Source organism: Triturus cristatus, chromosome 6, assembly GCF_964204655.1.
Source record: "Triturus cristatus chromosome 6, aTriCri1.1, whole genome shotgun sequence".
In the NCBI taxonomy this organism is placed as follows: domain Eukaryota; kingdom Metazoa; phylum Chordata; class Amphibia; order Caudata; family Salamandridae; genus Triturus; species Triturus cristatus.
In genome coordinates, this window is record NC_140589.1 from 1539202715 (window position 1) to 1539224969 (window position 22255).

Genomic DNA, 22255 nt, shown 5'->3' on the forward strand with positions numbered 1-22255 from the left:
ACCCAGCTGAACACATTAAGAGAGGTTAAACGTGGGTGTACAGAGCTTGTCGCCTACCTCATTTAGTGGCAACTATTTGAGGGAGCTGGGAGAACCCGGGGGTAGACACTACTGATGCCACTCACACAAGCACAACACCGGTCTACTACAAGCCACCTTCCTCAGACGTGCTGGTGTTGCCACTGCACCTCCCCTTGCAAGGGTAAGCTATCTACAGCGCAGCCAGTGCACACTACCACTGCAGGGCTATGCAGAGAGGCCCAGCACAGCCCCTGCTTCATTCTCCCCGAAGCCTACTCACCTCTCTCCACTGCAACAGGCACTGTGAATGACTGCGCAGCGCTGCCTAACACTCTTGCAGACCTCAGAGCCAAATACCAGTGGTAGACTTTAACACTTCTCCTATGACTCACCATTTCTTTGACCGACGCCATCTTTGGTTGGGAAAGAGAGTTTTACGCCACTCAGTAACCACCGTTAATACAAGGCCCTTCTGATTTAATCTGAACCCCTCTGCAGACCATAATCATCACATACTCACCTCCTCCCTGGATAACAACATCATTTGGGGGGCATATTTGGAGACATAGTGAAACCCCGTTGACTGTGTAGGTCGTAGGTGATAGGTGATAGACAGATCTCTCCGTACTAAAACTCTTTACTACATCAATGTCTAAATTTAAACTGGCAAGTCAACTCCTCTTTTCAGAAGCCACTAAAACACAGCAACGTGAAGGGATCAGAGCCTGCTACATCCACAGAGATTGGGTGCGCACAGTTATAGCAGCTTCTAGAACAACAACTTAACATCCATCAATGGCCACTACAGAGACCGCTCATAGAAAAAATAGGGTAGCAATCCTCACTCATAAATATCTCCAGATTCAGATACTTAGAACGCGAAAAGATATTTACGGCAATATATTTTTGCCCGACTCTCACTGCATGGTCTAACTTTCATGTTAAGTTCCATCTACGCACCAATCGTGGCGAAACCGACATTTTTCATGCCCCTGATTAGAACCTCAGTTGAACTCTAATCGGCTAGGGAGATTCTGGCAGGAGAACAGAACCTGTCCATTGACCCAGTCCTAGATCGCTCTGCAAGACCAGGCCTCCAGGATTAAGGACAAACAAGGTATTTAATTGGAACTAATGGCAGGCCATGCATTAATGGGTCTGTGGAAACTACGCCACCCCACTGCGAGAGAGTATGCATTCTTATCCTGGTCCCACGGTATGAAAACTAGAATAAATTATTTCTTCACACACAATACCCTTCTGCCTATAATCCTGGATTGCTGATTTGGAGGAAGTTCAAGTTCAAATCATGCATCTATTTACATGCACCTGGACTTTCAAATCCACCGCCCTCCAGATAAGAATTTGGAAGATCAATGTACTCCACTCTCCAACTCTTCACCCAGAAAAAATATGAACTCAATATCCTCTTATCACACCAACCTGAAAAAGCTCTGTACTGACCTAAGAGCACAAACTACGACCATGGTGAAAAAGCAGGCAGGTTTCTGGCTTGGCAACTTAAACACTGAGAATCCTGAGCGGCTAGTTCTTAACTGCACAACAGCCAAGGCAACCTACTAACTAACCCATGTGACATCAGTTGAGAACTTACATCCTTCTGCACTGCTCTACACACACCATAATCCCAGAAAGAGCAAGACTCCGAAGATCACATACCGATTCCAACTCTGATGTCAAACCTCAGACATTTACTCAACAAAGAAATCATGGATGAAGAAAATGAGGTTGCCATTAAGGACATGCCTACCAGTCGACATGACTACCACTAAAGCCCTGTGGTAGATGGATTTCCCATCAAAGTTTATAAAGGCACAGCAGAGTGTTTAGTACCTTCTCTAGGGAGGATGTTCTAAGAAGTCACAACACAAAGCGCCTGAGGCGAGAATTTTTAAGGCAATAATTACCTTGGTCCCTAAGCTTGAGAAGGATCCTCTACACTTCCGCAACTACAGGTCAATATCATTATTTGATAACAATATTTCAAATTCTATCGTAAGTACTGGGAAACAGACCCAAAAAGGTTATACCATACCTCATTCACAAGAATCAGTTGGGATTTGTCTCTGGTAGTTCATCACAGAACCACCTGCAAATCCTTCTGTATCAACTCTGGAGCTCTAGGCAGAAAAATGATGCAAGTGTGGCCCTCTCAATTGATGTAGAAAAAGCTTTCAAACGAGTGGAGTGACGTTACCCGTTTAGGGCTATGGATAGAATGAGCCTAGGCTGCCAATTCATAAATATGGTAAAAATGCTCTGTACAGAACATACCGCAATTAAAACTAGCAACAGCATCAACTCACATAGCTTTCCCATTGGCAGGGGAACCCGGCAGAGGTGCCCCCTGTCTCCATTGCTCTTCCTATTTGCCCTAGAACCCTTGGCAATTGACATTCGCAATGATGACCACATGAAGGGGATAGTGATGACAGCTGGGCACAAACCAATTATGCTATATGCACCATATTATTGTTGACACTCCTCCCACCGGAATTGTCAGTTAAAAGCCTTATGGAAACTATTGCCACCTTTTCGTCGTTAACTGGATATAAAATCAACTGGTCAAAAATTGAGGCCATTGCCACAACACATTGCACCACTGCCACATCTTTTTCGACCTTAGTTGATATTCAATTGATAATTAGAGCCAATCTGTTAGCACTGACTGACCAAATGCAACGTGATTTTTTAAGATGGAGTGCACTACACATGCCACTATGGGGCCGAGTCCGGATAGAGTAAATGGTAGCAGCCCCCCCCCCCCCCCCACTTTAACTATGTACTCGGCAAGTTGCCAATAGCTGTCCTGCACCACCTGCTTCAAATATCTGGCAAAAGTAAAAACCCAGACTGGCCATGCCAAACTGTATATGGACATAACATCAAGTGGGCTTCAGCTTCCGAAAATAGCCATGTGTTATCAGTGGTAGTTTGTTATTTTGGGAGGGAGGGGAGCAGGTGATCCACACACACACACATCTACGCTCACTCATTCACACCCATGCATTATTACACATGCGCACACACATCAATTCACAACACTCACAACAAATTCATACATTTATACATGCACGCATGTGCCAAACATTCAAAAAAAAAAACGTACCTGCCCTGCAGCCCTATAGAGGAAAGCCTCAGAGGTCCCAGGAGGGCTGGGACTGCTGCCTTTTCTCTTGCTGACCTTGTGTCACAAAGTGGGATGGGATCAGTAACACTGCTGACCCTACCCCACACTGTGATTAGGTGTCACTGATTGGCACTCGACCTTGGGCACTTCAGGGCTTAAAACTGAAGTGCTCAGGTCCGAGGCAATCAGCGATGCTCTCCCTCATCATGATGGGGAGGAACTCAAGGCGCTTTGCCAGGCTGAGGAGGTCATGCCCACAGGGCCGTGAAACCCTCTGTTTGGCAAAGTTCAGCTCAGGCAGCCAGGAGCCTGCACATTTAGCACATGTCTAACTCCTGCCTGACTCACCGGAAAAAGAAGAGTGTCTATCAGGTTGCGCAGCGTTTAGGGAGAGACAACTTGTCCGAGTACGGCTTACCTTGATGAAAGTGTGACAATAGGGAGCTGTCCTTGCTCCCCCGCCAGCTCAAGCTCTGTGACGAGTAAACTCGGTTACTTAGTGGGAGTAAGTTCCTCCACCCACAGACCTGAGAATTATATCAGTGTCAGACTACGCTCTACTCTACAAAGAAGGAGGTAGGGATAGCTCTGGAAGGGATCTTTCTTACAGTCCTGATGAAAGCCGGGAACTTCATTTTTATCCGACAGCAACATGTCGACATCTAGCAGAGTGGAGGGGTAGGTGGGTCATTATTTACCACCATACCACCATCCACTGGTCTTGGATTGACCTTTTAATTAGACCAGGGAATCCAACATTAAAAAGGATTACTTAGGAGATCCTATGGTCTATTTTTAATCTTGTTCTGCACTTCTTTTTGATCCCGCACATTGTACCTTTATTTTGTGAAGTGTATGTCTTCCCCTCCCTATTGCTGTGTGTTAGCAGCCCTATGATGAAGCATGCCACAGATTTCTGTGGGTGAAGGAAGTATTAACACACCTGTGGGGTGTCCCCTCTCTGTTTCCTTTGCGACAATACGTTTTTTAGCCCCACTTCTCTTTGTGAGTTAAAATAATGTCTATCAGGTTGACCTTTGCTCAGCCTGACAGACACTCTTCTTCTCCGAAAAAGGTGAGGAGGCGTGGCCCCTTTATCCATATGGATGGGCCTCTGATGCTTATTATTATGCACATCATCTATCCCAACTTGATTATTATTTTTTCACTGATTTAGAGACACCTGGCTGGCTAATGATTGAAACTACTGCCAGAAAGTGTGCCTCAGGTGCCCAATTAATCTATTTTTGTAACATATCAGATGGGGCATGGGCTACCCTATCATATCCAATAGAATTCAGGTGTGGAACAAAGCCCACAAACTTGTACAGAAAGATGGCTTTTTACATCTCTGTGCACCTCTCTGGAACAACAAAAAAGATACAGATTGGGGCAAACGACTAGATTGGCCCATGTGGGCACAATGAGGAATAGATCTGGTTCTCTCCGGTACCACAATAAAGCCTTTACAAGAAGTGAAAGAAGTATACCAATTGAATTCCAGTTACCTTCTCCAGTACTACAATCTGCATGCTGCAATCAAAAGTAAGAAATCCAAGCTAGAGGTTTCCTCAGGACACTGTAACCTATTAAAATAAGGAAATTTTCAAAAACAAATTCCTGAAAGCTATGGAACGCTAATAAACCACTTGTTTTTGACACCAACAGCCAAACTCCTCCAACAACGATGGCAACCGCATATACAATAGGAGCTCACTTATGCTGATTGGGTTGAATTACTAGCTACTCATGCTCATAGTCTCCGGGTGGCAAGGCTGAAATCCAGTTACTTCAAGATCATACATAATTGGCCCTGGTCTCCTCATAAACTATTCAAAGCTAAGATGGCGACCCATACCATGATTTGGAGATATAAAGAACAAACAGGTGACATGGTACACATCTTGTGGCACTGTAAACTGATACAATATTCCTGGTCTTGTGAATGTTGTTTACCTTTCTGCTCCTGATCTTGTGCTAACATAATTTGAGATGTACTGTTTTCCATTTTGAAGTAACGCTGTACAGCACATGATCATTGTTGCTGATTCTAGGCTAAATAAAGAATTGCAATTTTACCACTGGGAGACAGTGGGTGCTCGCAGGAGCGTCTCATAAAGTTGTACCTACCAAGCACATTCCACTGTCCCTCCCAGGTAATCGTTTATGCGTGTCAACTAATATGCTTGAATAAACCGTGAGAAGGACTGTATTCAATGTAGTAGTACTATAACAGAACTCTCGACTGTATTCCATAGTAAAATGCTTATTCTTGCTTGTCCCTTATTGGTGTAGTTGAGGAGCACCAAAGTCCATACAGGGACTACACCACTCCCGGTCTGAGCAATTGGCATGCCTTTGGTAAAGTTATAAAAAGACTGGCTTGCACGCAGACAATCTCAAGTTACAATTTTGCAAGTGTTATGAATGTTAATTTGAAAAAAATACAACTACCATGATGCCATGTTTCTGTGTAGGGAAAAAAATAGTGCCATGTAATTTAGCTTATTCTCCCCTTTTTCAACAAATGTTCCCATATGCTAATCTCTTGTTAATGCTCTCTTTTGAAAATGGCTCGCGGGTGTTTTTAGGATCATGTCATTTACTTGTCATGTAAGTGAATTGAGGTCATTGACCTCAATAATATATGCCATCTAAAATTGTATGCGGAATACAAGTGGCACATCTGAAAACTTAACTATACATCTTCTTACTTGTTTATTTTCAAGTACTTTTGTATGAAACATAAACTGTTTGTTTACTAAAGAAATTTTACACTGAAAGGTTCAATCATGATATGCAAGTCCTTTTCCCTTTTAGATGTCAACATTATAGTTGCTCAAAACTCATTGGATGTGTAATCCAAACCTTTACTGACACATTTTCTCTAACATTCCTGATAGGACTAACTGTCACAGCAAGAGGCCAAACATCTGCCACTCGGAATGACTCCACTCCAACCCACGAGAAAGCCTCGAGGGACGTCTTCAATTCAGAAAGTCCGGATGAACACAACACGGCTGGCCCATGGCATCAGCCTGGGCAGACAGCTCCAGTGAGTCTCATTGGGCCCACAACTAAACCTCCCACCCAGCTATAAGAACACCACAGCCAACAGATCCCTCCACATCTTGTGGACAAAGTGCAAGAAGCACTATCTTGTGCCCCCCAGTCCAGCCTGGTGGTGAGACAACACCACCATCTCCTCCAGTCTAGCCAAGAACCGTGGGATGGGGCACACTGTGCCAAGGCCACAGGTTAGTGGGTTTAGGGGTAGTGCGAGTGGCTCTGTGGGCAAGCAAAGTGAGACCACGGGGTTAATATCACCCTGGCCAACATCACCCAGTTCTTGGACTCATTACAGCAATCCCAAGAAATTATGGGGAAGGTCCTTTCCGGGGTGCAGGAGATGACGCAGATGCAGAGGGAGCACAATGTTGAGATGCAGAATCTGAACTCCAATGTGGGCTCCCTGACTGGGGTGCTGCAGGACCTTAATACCCATCTGTGCAGGGCTTTCCCTGTACCACCTTAACCATACTGTGGGTCACCTCCATCTAGCCCTACTCCATCAGCCTCAGCCACAGAAATGGATGCTCTGCCACCAGAGGCAATACCTGCAGTCACCTTTGTCCCTGCAACTGTTGATCCACCACCCACCCGCAGGCGCACACGTTCATCCATACCACCAGGAGAGGATGGCAAGACCCCCACCACCTGCAAGAAACCGCACTCCTAATTTCATCCAGTGTGTGACTACCATTCACTCTGTGGACTATTCCTGGTCAGCTTTACTTTTCTGAAGACATTTGAATTTAGGACATTGAACTACAAATAATTTTGGCTCAACAAATATGGCTCCATCCACCATGAATGACTTTTAATTATTTTGTTTGCTTCATCCCCATTTTTTAATAATTTTTCTTTATGCAATAAAAGGAAAAAATTAACAAAATAGAAGACTGGTGTTGAAGTCATTGTTTTATATTAAAAGTTGGGAAATTTGCTGTTATAGTCTGCTGTTGCGAAGTACAAAAGAAATATGGGTTGATCCTGTGGAAAACACACACCGACTTTGGGTGTCCATATCTTGTACTGAGACAACTTGCACAGTGATTGAATGGAAGTTTGGAAGATTGCATTGGACTTGTTTTCTGTTGAATGGTGGAACCAAGCCAATATGTGCTGCTTGATTTGCTCTAACCACATGTGGTTGTCAACCAAAAACAGAAACATCCCTCTTCAAAATGCTCTTTTTGTGGTAGCCAGGTCTGAAAATGGCAGTACACTTGAGGATGTCGTCTCCTAACTCTCCCAGGGTTAAAATGTGTGTAATTGAAAAAATTAATTACATTTTCAGAACATTTCCCACATACACATAAATGCTAATTCACACAAATATCATGGTGTGCACAACATATCTATGATTTCAGTACATCATTTATTTCATGTAAAAAGAATTGTGTTTGTCACATAACATCTGAATGTCCTTTATTGTCTTTCAAAATTGAATCAAAATATGATTTTAAACATAATACATTTGTCATGTATAATTTACACATCTTTACAAACAATAAAATTGCCAAAAATAGTGTCAATGGAGATGGTAACACTGCTCTTCTCTCGCATGTCACAACACTAATGCAATACACATAAATGTAGTCAAACAACAAATGACTGCCCTCTGATTTTTAAATGTGTAAAGAAGGTAACCACCTTATTGAGTGGTGGTAACACACTTAACCATCACAAAAGCATTATTTGAAGTCCTAAAATGGCTGCTGCCTGACCTTGCCGTCAGGACATTTGTAGGCGCCTGTTCGCAGCGGAACTGAAGCACCAGTGAGTGTTGTACTCCACGACAGACAGAGCCATATGCTAACATGTGTGAAAGCAACCAATGGCTGTGTCCATCGCCGCTGACGATCACGCCCGTCGGTAACATTTATGCGGCGGTTTTGAACAATTTCACTTGCCTCGCACCACTGCAGCCATCAAGACCTCCTCTACTTTTGCTGCTGTTTCTGACCTCTGGGGGCTAATATGGCACCAGTTTCTGGGGGAAGAGCCCCTGTCTTTATGCCTGAGGAACTGGAAAAGATGGAAGGGGAGGTCTTCTACCTGTATGGCCAAATCTATGGCCCACCAGATGAACAGGTACATGTTAGAAATGTGCATGTGAATCTGTCTAACCGTTACAATATTTCATGAAACGCAGGCTGCAATGCCCCCTTGAGTTCTTCACTGAAATGTTATGAATTATGTGAAGTGGCATATAGATAGTTCCTCACATAGGACAAGGATCTTGGTGGATTTGTAAGCACTTTCCTGTAAAAAATTGAAAGGCCCCATTAAGTATTATGTTTTGTGTGTTCAAAGCCCAAGTAACATTTCTGGCAGTACATGTAGAGATATATTCATGTATACCTTTAAATACACAATTGTACATGTAAATGTTTTCTGAAGCTACCACATTAAATCGATGTTTGCGATGTGTATAGTGCCACAAGACCCTCAGCCTAGATCAGGGGTCTCAAAACAACAGTTTGGTAGCTACTAGTAGCAGCCATTCCCCTCAAGAGTGGCACACAGCCTTGATGTAAGTCATTAGTTGGGTGAGGGCTGTGTTCCTGTGACATCATGATCAGTATGCTCCTGAAATCAGCCCTGACATTGAGCAATGCTCATTCAGAATTATGGGCCAGGCTGGGTTTGAGTCACAACTGCAAAACACTGAAGCACTGAGGTATTAGTGTCATTAAAATTGGTTCCTTGACAACAGATGTTTGGAGGTGTATGTCAAGAAATGGACCTGTATGCCAAGTTACGGAGGACATTTAAAATAGAGAGTTACCTCACTTCTCGAGGTAACACTTTATTACAGTTAGACTCCCATTCAGAAGTGATTCCGTTCCAAACTGCAGGCCCCTTAGTCCCGGCAGCTAGTATTCACTGTGCCATATATATTAATCACAGATCTTTTTTAGATGTGATATAGAAGTACTGGCACTCACTGTTCAGAGTGATTGTTTGCGCTTGAAAAGTGCTGGTACTCTCCTATTAAATGTATTGTAACATTGCTTAGAAGTGCATATATTGTACCTTTAGAATTAAAAAAGTGCAAGTACTCAGTACCGGGGAGTACCTGCCCATTTAATGCACTGCCCTGAAGGGTAGGTGGGACAGTATGTGGACTGATTTATTTGGCTGTTTGTGGGCCTGTTGAGTTTGGTGCACTGGGGTTACTGTTGATATGCCTGTTATTAGAAAAAACATTGCCTGCAGCAAGCTTAAATGCATGCTGTCTTCCTTACTTTTTAAAATACTTATACATTGTATGAGGCAGTGGGCAATAGCATTCTTTTTCCTTGCCACTCCCACAGCCAGTACAGTCCCGAAGTGTAAGTGTGACAGGCTCAGTGTGTGGGCTGATGTTGTTCTTTGCCGGCAGCATGTACAAATTCATGTGGTCTCCCACACCTTTCAAAACATCTGCAGACTGGTCTTGACATGATCAAAACTTCCCCAATTTGCAAATGCAGGCCATGTGTTTTTAGCTGTCTTATTTGCAGATGGTGGGCCACCTTTATTTCGGTGCCCTACCTTATTGTCTATCCCAGTACGACCTTTGGTGGCTGGGAAGATAAATGTTTCCTCTCCAATCTGACTGGCAGACCAGGTGAGCTCTCTGGCAGCTCACAACTGGACTGTCTGCAGCTCTTCAGCCTTACATGAATCAGCACTGCCTGCGGCCACAGCCTAGTAACCCCCAGCCCAGCCGATGAACTTGGAAGATCCTCATCCTGGCAGACGTACTCCCCAGGCACTTTTGGTCATGCATGGTAAGTCATGCATTCTCTCTGCACTGAAGTTCATTCATCTCTGCAGTATGCATATTAACCTATTAGACCCCACCTCCAGTTTCTTGTTATATTGTACTGACAACAAGGCATATTTTTCTTTATTTCATTACTTATTGGATAGTGTTGATCCACAATTGATGTATTATCAAGTTAAGCATTGCCTCCGCAACCCCCCTGCGAACTTGCTCATGGTGTGTCTTAATTGTGATGAATAATGGTGCTACAATTGTTTTTTTGCAGTATGGTCATCTTATAAGGAGGCTGTTGGTTGGGTACTTTTCATTTCAGGATCGTTTCATTATATTGTAGAGCTTCTCATTGCTCAAAAGTTTGTCATATCTGATATTTATATCTTTCAATGGACTTAATTGCTTGGTTTACTCAGACATGTTTTGCTTCCTGGGAAAAAGTGGTCACTGGCCCAGGGCCCCAGCATTTCAAGAGTCTCCCTGATAGAGCCAGCTCTGTTCTACAGTCTTTCCCTGAGGACCATGAGTAATTATTCAACAAATCTATTTCAAATACTGTGTTTCTACCATTTATTTTCAATGTGAGTGATGTGTTGGAGTCTACTGCAGACATTTTGCAGAGAAATGTTTTGTTTCATGCAACATCTATAGAAAGTTTCTATTAGAGCAAAACAGGACCTTCTTAGACCCAGCAGGACTTTGCGACTTGGGGTGGCAAATCATGCGGAAAAAAATGCACAATTTGCGGTCCACAATTTGTAGTATTTTTGCATCAGGTATAATATGTGCCTGTTACAAAAATGCTGCTCCAAATCACCTGGAAGTAAACTAATTGCGACTGAGACATATCCAGATAGTAATTTGTTGTAGCGGCCTGCTGGTAGCTCTGTTTGCGAGAGCTTCCGACAATGGAACTGGGGAACCAGAACGAGTCTCGGTGTCATGACAACATCTTCAACAAATCACTTAAACTCTCTGTGCCTTATAAAAGTCTTGAATCTGACCTTGTGTAATGTAACTGATGCTCATGTAAAGGGCTCTAATCCCCTTGGACCCAATTTTCACTATATATAGGTGCAAATGCAAAATTGTGTATTGTGTGGCCATGTCATCCCATTGACTCCGTGACCCACCGGAATGCCTGCATACAGAGAAATAGGTGTGGTATTGTGTATTAGGTGTTGTTGCTAAGAGAAAAGAATTAGGAGTTTGCTTCCTGTAAGTAACGGCATTGTTTAGAGGTGTGGTAAGGGAAAAGTGTGTGGTCACGTGATTTTATTGAAGCTATCTGTACCATCATAGTGGTGCTTTTCTCATATGCTAACAAAGCAAGCCTCGATCCTCTATCTATCCCCACGGTACCTCCATATTTTCTGATTTGTTTATATTTTCAGATTTAATGCTACTAACAACTACACAATTTTCCCTTGTTCTGCAGAGAATTTCTGTTATTGATGAATTTAATGTAAAAGGATTCTTAGGCATTGGCTGAAGCTGAGTGTATACATTTGTGATTTTGTGAGTTTTAAGATGAACTTGGCATCATCAGCTGCGTCGCAGCAGGTACGAACGTGACTAGTCAAGGAGTAAGTAAGTATTCATAAAGAGGAAATCAGTGATTCTTTCTTTCAAGCCTTGGGGGGCATCTACCTCAGAAGAGAATGGCGACGAGAGGAATGGTGTAAGTCATTGAGAGAAGATTTTTTCCATTTGAAAACAGTCCTGCATACTTCGTTTTTGTAGCAGCAGTTGGTGGTCTACTGTTTCGAGTGCAGACAGTAGGAGGAGGCTTCCTGGTGCTGTGACCTCCCTTCCAGCCGACGATGTTCTTGAGGTCATTCCAGATGGCGATTAACACCGATTCCATGTCTCCTCCTGCTCTGAATCCTCTCTGTCAGAAAGAGTTTGTTTTGCTGAGTGAAAGTCACAGATCTCATTGAGAAGGTAGCCTTCTCTTAGTGTTTCCCCTTATGAATGGTCCATTGGATATTTATCTGCATCTGCTGGGTCCTGCTGTTCAGTTCCTGCTTCTTTACTATGAGAATTTAATTTAAGTTGTTTCAGGTTGTTTTTCAACTCTCCAGTGGATAGGGATGAGTTGATGATTGCTGTATCTGATATGGCAGCAGAGGTTGCTTTAATAAGTCTTTTATATATTGTCAGAGGGCGATGATCTGCAGGTGATACTGCTATGTCTAAGGATTTGATTAGCCCATTTGTTTCTTTGTTGATCAAAGTTTAAAAGAGCACAGTGTAGTTGGAGTTGGCAAGATTTAACAAAGTTTTCAGTTGGGTTTATTAATGTCTGCTTTCAAGCAAAGGTGGGCTGCTTATTTGATAAAGTGGTCTACCAAAGCATTGCAGAAGTTCTGAATATGTTCTGTGCCACGTTAAGTGGATACTGGCGTATGGATTAGAGAAAGTATTCTGATCATCATTTTGTTGTGATTATGATGAACGCCACTACATCAATTTCTTTAGGGCCTGACATGGTTTGGAACTTAAACAGAGCAATGAGGGTTGCTTGGAGAGGGTTTAGTTTGAGTGTCTTTCTGGGGTCTAGCAATATACATATTGTAGGACCTACTGGTGGCAATTTTGCCATGGGAAGTTTAAGGTTAAAGTTGGTGATGTTTCCAGGTAGTGTTTGTTTTTTGTGAATGTGGCATTGGGAATGCAGTCTGATTAGTCCCCTTGTTGATTCCTGTTGCCTCCTCCTAGGACTCCTTCATGTGATCATTCTGGTTGGTATAACAGTAGCTTTGTAATTGCTGATTTCTCTTGCCTGTTTTGTCCTGATGACTATGGTGTTGTCTTTGTCTTAGATTCAAGCACATTTATTTAACTGAGGTTGGTGGAATGCTGTTGTGCGACTTCTGAGATTAATTTGGTCAATACAGCAGCTTAGTTAGTATTGCTGACTCCTCTTGTCCATTTGAATGACGAGTATGAGATTATTGTTGTGCGTAATTTGAATTTGAGTTTAGACATGTTTATGGCCAACGGTCGCCTGGTATCTGTAGTGATCTGTTGGTTCATCAGAGACCCTCAACACCCTTGTTAAGTGATTGAACAACTTTCTGCAGTGCCAAGAAACTACTTTCACCTGCACTATGATCCCACAACATGAAAAGGAAACAAACCACAAAAGGAATCAGTTCAGTGCTGCCCAAGAACAGTTTACAACACTGCTCCAGATCAATTTAATTTCCAACACATAGGACTTGAAAAGAATTTGAACATCCGTATCAGTAAATAAACATGATTCACTGAACTTTGTTTACTATTTGTTTATACATTTGTTTATCAACTTGACAAACAAATGCTATTTTTGTAAAAGCGCCCCATACAGAGCTTTAACTTAAATGGCGGTCGCGCACCTTCTTTAGACGCGCCTCGTCTAAAGAAAGGGGCGTGGCCGTGATTAAAGTGAAAGAGCAGTACGGTGCGCTTTTACAAACAAGCGTGTGCAATGCAATAGGTCTCGCATTTACGAGAGTTTAAGCCTTTGGCATTGTAAATGACAATGCCTTTTATTTATCTGTTTTGAAAACCAACCCATAGATAAAAGGTATTGTCATTTACAATGCCAATAGTTAAACCTCTTGCAAGTGTGAGACCTATTGCATTGCAAACGCTTTTTTTACTGTCTTTTTTTGTGTCCATACAGGGTAAAGGCCATCAGAAGCATGAAGTCTTGGAAGGCCATCGCCAGGAAGGTGCAGACCCAAGGGCTCTACAAGGGGCACAGCATTCACTGCAAGAAGAGGTGGCAGGAACCACGTCACTGGACCCTAAAGTCAGCTGAACTCCAGCTCGACCAGTCCTCTCAACATGGGAAGTGCTTGCGCTGCACACTGACTCCCCAAATTGGCTTCTTCTTGCGGTGGCCTATCTGGTGCTTGATGGGCAGTTGAGAGCCCAACAGCAGCAGCAAGGGGGTAAGTTGTAGTGCAAGTTGAATATGTTAACTAATTGTTGTTCAGCAATTATGTTTGACATCTACATAAAGGTTGACAGCATGTCCAACGCAGAAGAGTTTTTGAAGGTGTAAGTTGGGTACAAGGTGTATGATGAAGTGTTTAGTACATGAATATATGGAAAAGGATACCACCTGATTTCTGTTCACTATCAATGGACTGGATATAGCAGACACACCCCTGCCTAAACAACAGTTACTCATGTGTTTTTGTTTGGATGTAAGAGAGACAGTTGTACTTAACAGGCCATTAGTTCTTCATGTGTCTGGTGTGATGATCCTTTCAAATCGTGAATTATCTAGGCTTAGCCCTAATACAGGTGACATAGCATACAATGCGGTCATGATACAGTGGATGTGCCAGATGTCATCTTGGAAAGCGTAGCCAACAAGCAGGGAAGTAGCTACCTACTAAGGTTCTGGTGCTGGCAGCACCAGAGACAGCAAAGGACACAGTCTCATGGAGGGTGAGGGGAGTGCTGTGGAGGTCTCCATCTCAAGTACATCTTCTACGCAGGCCTCCACCAGTGAGAATTCCCTAGTGGTGGCGGACCCGCCAGGAAGTGTTACACATGCATCCTTGTCCGCCACTTCGAGTCCCGTCTCCACCCTCCATGCTTCTCACCCCATCTTTCCACCCCCGCACTCCTAAAAAGAGTACGGTCTCCTTCGCCTCAGGCACCTCACCCCTATCACCCTGGCTGCGCACAGTGAGGAAGATGATGGCCTCCTCTGCACAGTCACTGTATGGCAGACTGCCCTGCTGAATGCCATCCGGGGGCTTAGCTCCTAGATGCAGTACATGTCAGCTTTCCTGGACGGCCTTCACTGTTTTATGTCTGCCCTACAGCAGTCGTTTCAGGCTCTGGTTTCCTCCCTGACTTCAGCCTTTCATCCTGCCAAACCTCCTAACCCACCTCCAATCCCTGTCCTATCCTCATTCCTCATTCCTCATGCTCAGCCTTGTCCAAAGCACATGCAAACATTTTCATGCAGGCACTTCAACAGACACAAGCAGCACACACACACAGAGGAAAAAACTAAAGAAACAGAGGCACACTGACAAACATGCATGCACCATAACCACCACCACAGACACAATCACCAACCCTCTCCACTGACACACACACACTGACAGCACACGCCAACACGCACACGCACATTACCCCCTCGACTGACACACCGACTGACAGTGCACACACCACCCCAGGAACACTCACCACCACCTCCACTGACACTTGGACTGACACTGCACACACCACCACGGACACACTCACTACCCCCTCCACTGACACACCCACTGACAGTGCACACACAACCACAGACCCATCCCTCACATCCACCACTAGCACACTGACACACACATATGCATGCAACACTCCCTCTACATACACCACACCAACATCCTTCACCTCCACACCACACACATCCACACACACATTAGAAAGCAGACCTCTGGGACACAAACTCCTACACTCGCCCATGCAACACACCTAGCAAACAACAGACCGCAAAACACTCAGCAGAAACACCAGACCCACAGTCACCTGCATCCTCAACACACACAGCAGATATATCACTCCCTCTCACTTCCAAATCTCACCCCCTCCCCATCATCCCGCTCTTTTTCCCTGAGAGCATGTCCTGTTTACCCTTGCCCTAATACCCTCCAATTCCCAAACCCCCCTTCTCAAAACAAAAAGAACACCTTCCCCTCCTGAGACTACCCCTAAAAAACAGAAACCCTCCCTTCAGCAAACCAAGCCCACCCCTATACCCTCACAAACCCAAAACTTCTGATAAAAAGGTCAAAACCTCCCCAGCCAAACCCCCCTTCCCCTGCCAAGCCCACGAATTCTGACAAAAAAGTCAAAAAGTTCCCCTACCGGATACCAACTCCCCCTTCCCCTCCCAAGCCCAAATGTTCGGATGAGAGAAAGGCAAAAAGGTCCCCTCCTAAAACCCAACCCCACTTCCTCTGCCAAGCCCAAGAGTTCTGACAGAAAAAGTCAAAAAGCTCCCCAGCTAAAACCCAGCCCCACTTACCCTACCAAGCCCAAGAGTTCTTACAGAAAAAGTAAAAAAAACTCCCCTGCCAGAACCCAACTCCTTCCCCGCCCAAGCCCAAACCCCCAAACCAAACCTACGCAACCCCCCGTATATAAGATCTCGAGGTGCCTGCTTTGCCACATCAATGCCCATTCCTGAGGAGGTTTCCATGGCAGTCCCTTAGGAGTCAAGTTGTTGTGCCTGTGCGCCGGAGTGCAAGAGACAATTAACCCTTTTGGACTGGCAGTTTGCCATATCATTTTAGAGAATCATCTCAGTTTGTAAAATAAATATATTGTTATATTTTCACCAAGTTTCTCATGTCAATAATGTTAATCACAATTGTTTGACTTTTGGCAATGTTTCTAACTAAGATGTAAAGTACTTCTTTTTCTTTACCATGGTGGCATGTACTATTACTAGATTCGTTGATATGTAGTTGGTTAAGTGGATACACTGGTTAACAAAGTATGTGATGGCCATTTGATGTAGGTGCAGGCTTTCATCCTAGTAAGGGCCACTTGCACCAACTAATTGATGCTGAACATTTGTTTTTCTAAATGTGTTACTGTAGGTGTGTTTGTTTGATCTTCATTCCTGCTCAGCCTGAGCACACATACATTACACCTTATCAAGTATTTTGACTATTGATTTGGGATATGGTACAGGACTTGCAGTCGACAAAGGGTAAAGATCCATGGATGCATATGTTACATACTTTCAAACTGAAACTGAAATTGATGTTAGCACTAATGAATAAGGTAAAGGTGCCAGCTTGTGTAGTGCAATTTGTACATCATGTTACATTGCACTTCTCCCAATGTGTTTCCATATGTTTTTAAAGTTAGAGTTTTCTTACTTTTTAAAACACATTTGAATGTTTTCTTTTTTGAAATTTTGGTTTGGTATCCTTTTTTGTGCAGGTCTAAGTTTGTTTGAAGGCTGCTTGCACCAAATATTTATATCCAATGTCCTGATTTAGGTGTTTCCTTACATTTCTTAAATATCAACATTTCAGAATAATGCATTGCACATTGGTATACTATTGCTTGTAAGTACAATTTTATGACACAAGATTACAGCACTTCAGTAATGTGGCAATCGAAAAAGAACACGTTAAGGTGTTGCTTTCCGCCAATTCTGTCCGCGGCAGTACTGATTTTCTTGGTCCTTGATCAGAGGGCTCAGGGACATCAACTTGTAGATCGGCTTAATGGTTGTGAAGGAGAGTAAACGTGAGTAAAGGTGAGCTTGTGCCTTATATCCGACCCAAACCGCCAACTAAGGTGTGGTGGCTTGACCGCCACAGTCATGTCGTCGGGAAGGCACATTTTGATTGGCCGGACTTTGAATGTGACGGTCCGCCCTTCGAAAGCCGCTTTGGCCTATTACATCAAACCGCCAGCATTGTAATATAGTAGACGGACCTCCAGGTAGGTGGGCTGGAAGTCCTCCAAAAAAGTCCACTTTGTCACAGTCCCGCCACATCTAAATTAGGCCCTAAATCAGAATTAATCTATTACCTCAGATGCAGTGGAAAACGCCGCAGTTGTTGTTCGCTCAGTAGGGCATTCATGCATTGCCCTCCTCTTTTATTCTTCCATTGTTTTGGCAGATTCATACCAAAGACGATGACGAATAAAACACAAACTGCCATTGGAACGCTAGATTCGGCCAAACAGTTATGCACAGTTTGTACATTTAGAGCACTGATGGACAGTGCTCTGTTTCAGAGGAAGAGATCCCTTAAATGTGGCCCAGGGTTCTGTTACGGAGCACTGTTTATCAGTATTCTTCAGAAATTGCTGACATCACATTTACAAATCTGAGCACTGCAGGACACAATCAAGCTATGCACTGGAATCAAGTCAAGAGTAGCCTGACTGACAGTTGTGCAGAACATCAGACTCTGAGCAAGAGAGCCTGGTGAGTGAGTCAGAGCAGAGCCAGAACCAGAGCAGCACCAATGCAACAGAAGGTATGTCACTTAAAATAATCACTGGGTGTGTGGTGCAGGTGCGTGTGGGCACCCTATCTTCTCCAGTAAAACCAGTAAAGATTTTGGGATTCATATTAGATGTAAGTTAGCACTTGAACCCTAGATCCCTAAAGTAACTTCCACCTGTTTCTTGCATTTGAAACCTCTAAAAAACCTTCTCCCTTTCTTTCCTTCTTTTCATTCAATCTTGGCTGGACTCAGCAAATATCGTGTATTTAGCTCTTCTAAAGAGAGAGTTGAGACTTTTTAAATGATTCGAAAGTCTTATCACCAAACTTTCCATGAAATACCATATCCCCACTTTGGTTTTTAGCTCCACTGGCTTCCAGTAGCTCAGATAATTGAATTCAAAACATTGGCTATCATTTATAACTTGGTACATGGCCAAGCCTTATTTTTTCGTAGAAAGAATTCAAGATGCATATCCCCACATGCCCTTTATGTTCAGTTGGAAAGTATATCCTCAAGGTTCATAAATCTTTTCTTACACTGCTTCCTTCTCAAGAATTGAAGCCTCTCCCTATCTTCTATGTTGCCAAATGCCTTAAAACACTTTTATTCAAAGTTGCTCATAACCTCTCACAATACGCGCATTGTGTTATGTTGGTTGAACTCTGCCCAGAGTAAAGAAGATTTGGAGAGCATGCACTCAGGTAATTACTTCAACATAACGTGTGGGTATATGTGCATGTGTACATGTGCATGTGTACATATGCATGTGTTTGTGAGGGTGCTAGAGCCTAGCCTTGGGATATTGGTAGTATTTCTGGGCTATTTTGAATCATCCAATGTATGATGGTTCCCATTCTTGTCAAGACATTAGGCCAGACATATTGGTGTGACCTATTGGCATGCTGGAGGCATCCTGTGCATGATGGCGAATACACTTGGCAAAATATTCGCCATTACATATTATTGATGGTAATTATTGCCATGTTAGAGGCATCCATGGTATGATAATGCCCACTCTTCGCAAAATGTTGCCTCTAAGATATTTGGTAATGATTGTTTTTATGGGGGAAAATATGGCAGCATGATGGTACACACATGTGGCAAAAGTTTGTCATTGGCATAGTGATAGTGATCCTTGGCCTAATATGGATATCCATGTTAAGATAGTGTCCCTCCTTGGTTAGCTGGCCCTGGCATATTGATGATATGGATTTGCCATAAGGTGGGCATCCATGACATGATAACAAGCTCCCTGGCAAATTGCTGTCCTGTCCTATTTATGGAAACTTTGGCATGTTATGGGGATCCTTGACATGATGGCACCCACCACATGTAAAATACTGATAATGGCACATTAATGGTGGTTCTTGGCCTTTTGTGGGCACCAATAGCATGATGGTACCCACCTTTGGTATTGTCTGCCCTGCCATACGGTGGTAACGCTTGGCAAACAGTTTTGAAGTCCATGGTATGATGGTGCCCACAATGGGTGTACTGCTGGCCTCAACATAACAGTGGTCACAAACATGTATTCACTAGAAATAACATGATGGTATTTGAGAGCAAAGATTGTGTTCTTTCATGAAAATCATAAGCTTGTAAGTAAGTAAGTAAGTATACTTTATTTAGATATAAAAATATCCTTAAAAGAACACCTCAAAGATACACAGCAATACATTTTAAAAACAGAACCTTAGCATAAAAACAGTAGTTGATAGAAACTTCAAATTACAATAAAAAACTTCACCGATATATCAATGGAATGAGGACTTAGTGTGCAAAATGCAATGACCAGTATAACGTTTAAAGTGCATTTAAATTCAAGTATTTGACAAAGACCGTAAATACAGTCCATGGACCATAAAATGACAGCCAATTGTGCAAAGCAACAGTCAGATAAAAAAGTGTTAGCAGCATTTGAGAAATCACAAAATAAAATGAAATAGCTCTTAAAAAAGCATAAAAACAAACCAACCCGTTACTGCTTAAGAGAGCGGTAGGCATGTCGTAAAAGAATTGTAAAAGCAATATTTAAACCTGTGTTTTCTGGCATTAATGCTGCAATAATTGCTTGTCTGCACGTTCGGATTCCCAGCCTGTTCCACTCAGTTTTCAGTTTACGTCTACGTTGTGACATAAAAGATGGACAAAGACAAACTATATGCTCCATGGTTTCGGGAGACATGCCGCACCCCCTGCAGATTACATCCTCTGACAGACGGCGCCAGACGGGCAGATCTTTTAGAAATTGCCAATCGCCCAGTCTGGCAGCCATAAAGCTAATTTTTAGGTGCAAGGAGTAAGTGCAAGATAAGTAAGATGCGGGGGATAACCGACCATATGAAGACATTGTTGCCCAAGCATGTCTGCGTTTTGGCAAATTGGGCTTTATCAATGATCAGGGACCTCATTCGAATACAGTTCTTAATGCTAGTTTTAAATGCTGATTTACTAGGGTTGAGGTCCCATAATGCACCTGCAGACATTTCTTGGATCGAGTCCTTAAAAAGGCGGCTGTAAGAGCAGCGTGGATTTGTCTGGGAAATATCCAACCAAATTAAGGACTCCAATGAGCCTGGCTTTGCCTGTCTCAATTTATGGCACAGGTTTAGATACAGTCCAGTGGCTGAAATTTCATAGTTTAATAGACCGAATTCTAGCCTGATCTGTGCAGCAGAAGCTGATTTGGGCAAGTGGAGGATTTTTTTGTAGAGTTTCGTCACATGTTGGTTAAAAGAGGAGTTTAGTTTCCCCCTAAAAATCTCAGCACCATAAGTCAATGTAGGCCCTATTTTTGCTCTCATAACTTCCAGTAATGGGGACAGGCTTGGGCCAGACAAATTTCTTGAGAGCTTGCAGAAATTTACCTGTAGGTTCATGGCTTTTACTGAGATGACCTTACGCTGTTGGTTAAAGTTACTCCTGGAGTCAAAGGTGACCCCAAGATATTTATAAGTGTTTCCTATTCTGAGGCTAGAGTTGTTGAACAGCCAGCCGCCCCCACGGTGTAGTTTTCTACCAAAAGTGACCACTTGGGTTTTCTTTAGATTGACCTCCAACCCGTTCATGGTTGTGTAGACTTCCAGTCTGTTTAATAGCCTCTGCAGCCCTACCCGTGTCAAACTAAAAAGGACCAAATTGTCGGCATATAAAAGATTGCTTATCCGTACACCTCCCATCTTGGGCGAGTGACTGTTCATTTCTTCAAGGGAGGATGGCAAATCTGCTATGAACAGATTGAAAAGAAGGGGGGCCAGCACACATCCCTGTTTGACTCCTCTAGTTGTCATAATTTTCCGAGAGAGATGTGTGCCGGTCCCCAACTTCACTTGTACCCACGTGCCCGAATGGAGTTGGATGATCGCATCCTGGAGCTTGTCTGGGATCCCCCATTTTTTTAGCTTCTCCCATAGAGCGGCCCTTGGTACCCGATCAAATGCAGCTTTAAAATCAATAAAACAACAAAAAACCATGCTGGATGTGACTAATGCTTTGTTGACAATAATAGACAATGACAGTAAGTTGGTCATGGTGCCAGAGGTGGCGGTGAAGCCAGTTTGGTTCAATGGAATCAGATTGTTCTGCTCTACCCAATGTCTCAGTTCCCCCAATAATGTTCCTGCAAAAAACTCGGCTTCAATATCTAACAGAGCTATTAGTCTATAATTATTTGGAGAAGCATGAGAGCCGGACTTGTAAATCGGATGGATTATTGCCCCTCGCCATAAATCCGGTATGGTTGAACTTGTCAGTGCACAGTTGAAAAGATTGGTTAAATATCTCGACCATAAATCAATGTTTGTTTTAAACAGGGACTGTGGTAGGCCGTTTGGACCCGGAGCGCCATCAGATCTTGCTTTTGAAAGAACTTTGGTGACCATTTCTTGAGTGACTTGTAGATCTTCACTTCGTAGATCTGAGCGGACCATAGAGCTACTCCTGATCAGTTGTGGGTTGAGTGTCAGTTGTTTAGGAACAGATAAAACTGTAGACGCAGAGACCTCTGAGGCCCTAAAATAGTCAGTCAAATAGGCAGACCAGGCCGCTTCTGCGATGTTTGCTGACCCGGATCTAGAGGAGCTGAAGTTTTGGCGGTTGATTAGGGCCCAGAATCTTTTAGAGTTGCAGATTTTGCTCTCCCATAGAAGTTTGCACCAAAATTGGGCTAGATGGCGTCGTTTATCAGATTGTATTGCATCCCTGAGTAATTTTTGGATTGCTTTATACCCATTCAAAAACTCATTGTTTCCTGGGGATGTCTTAAGAGTCCGC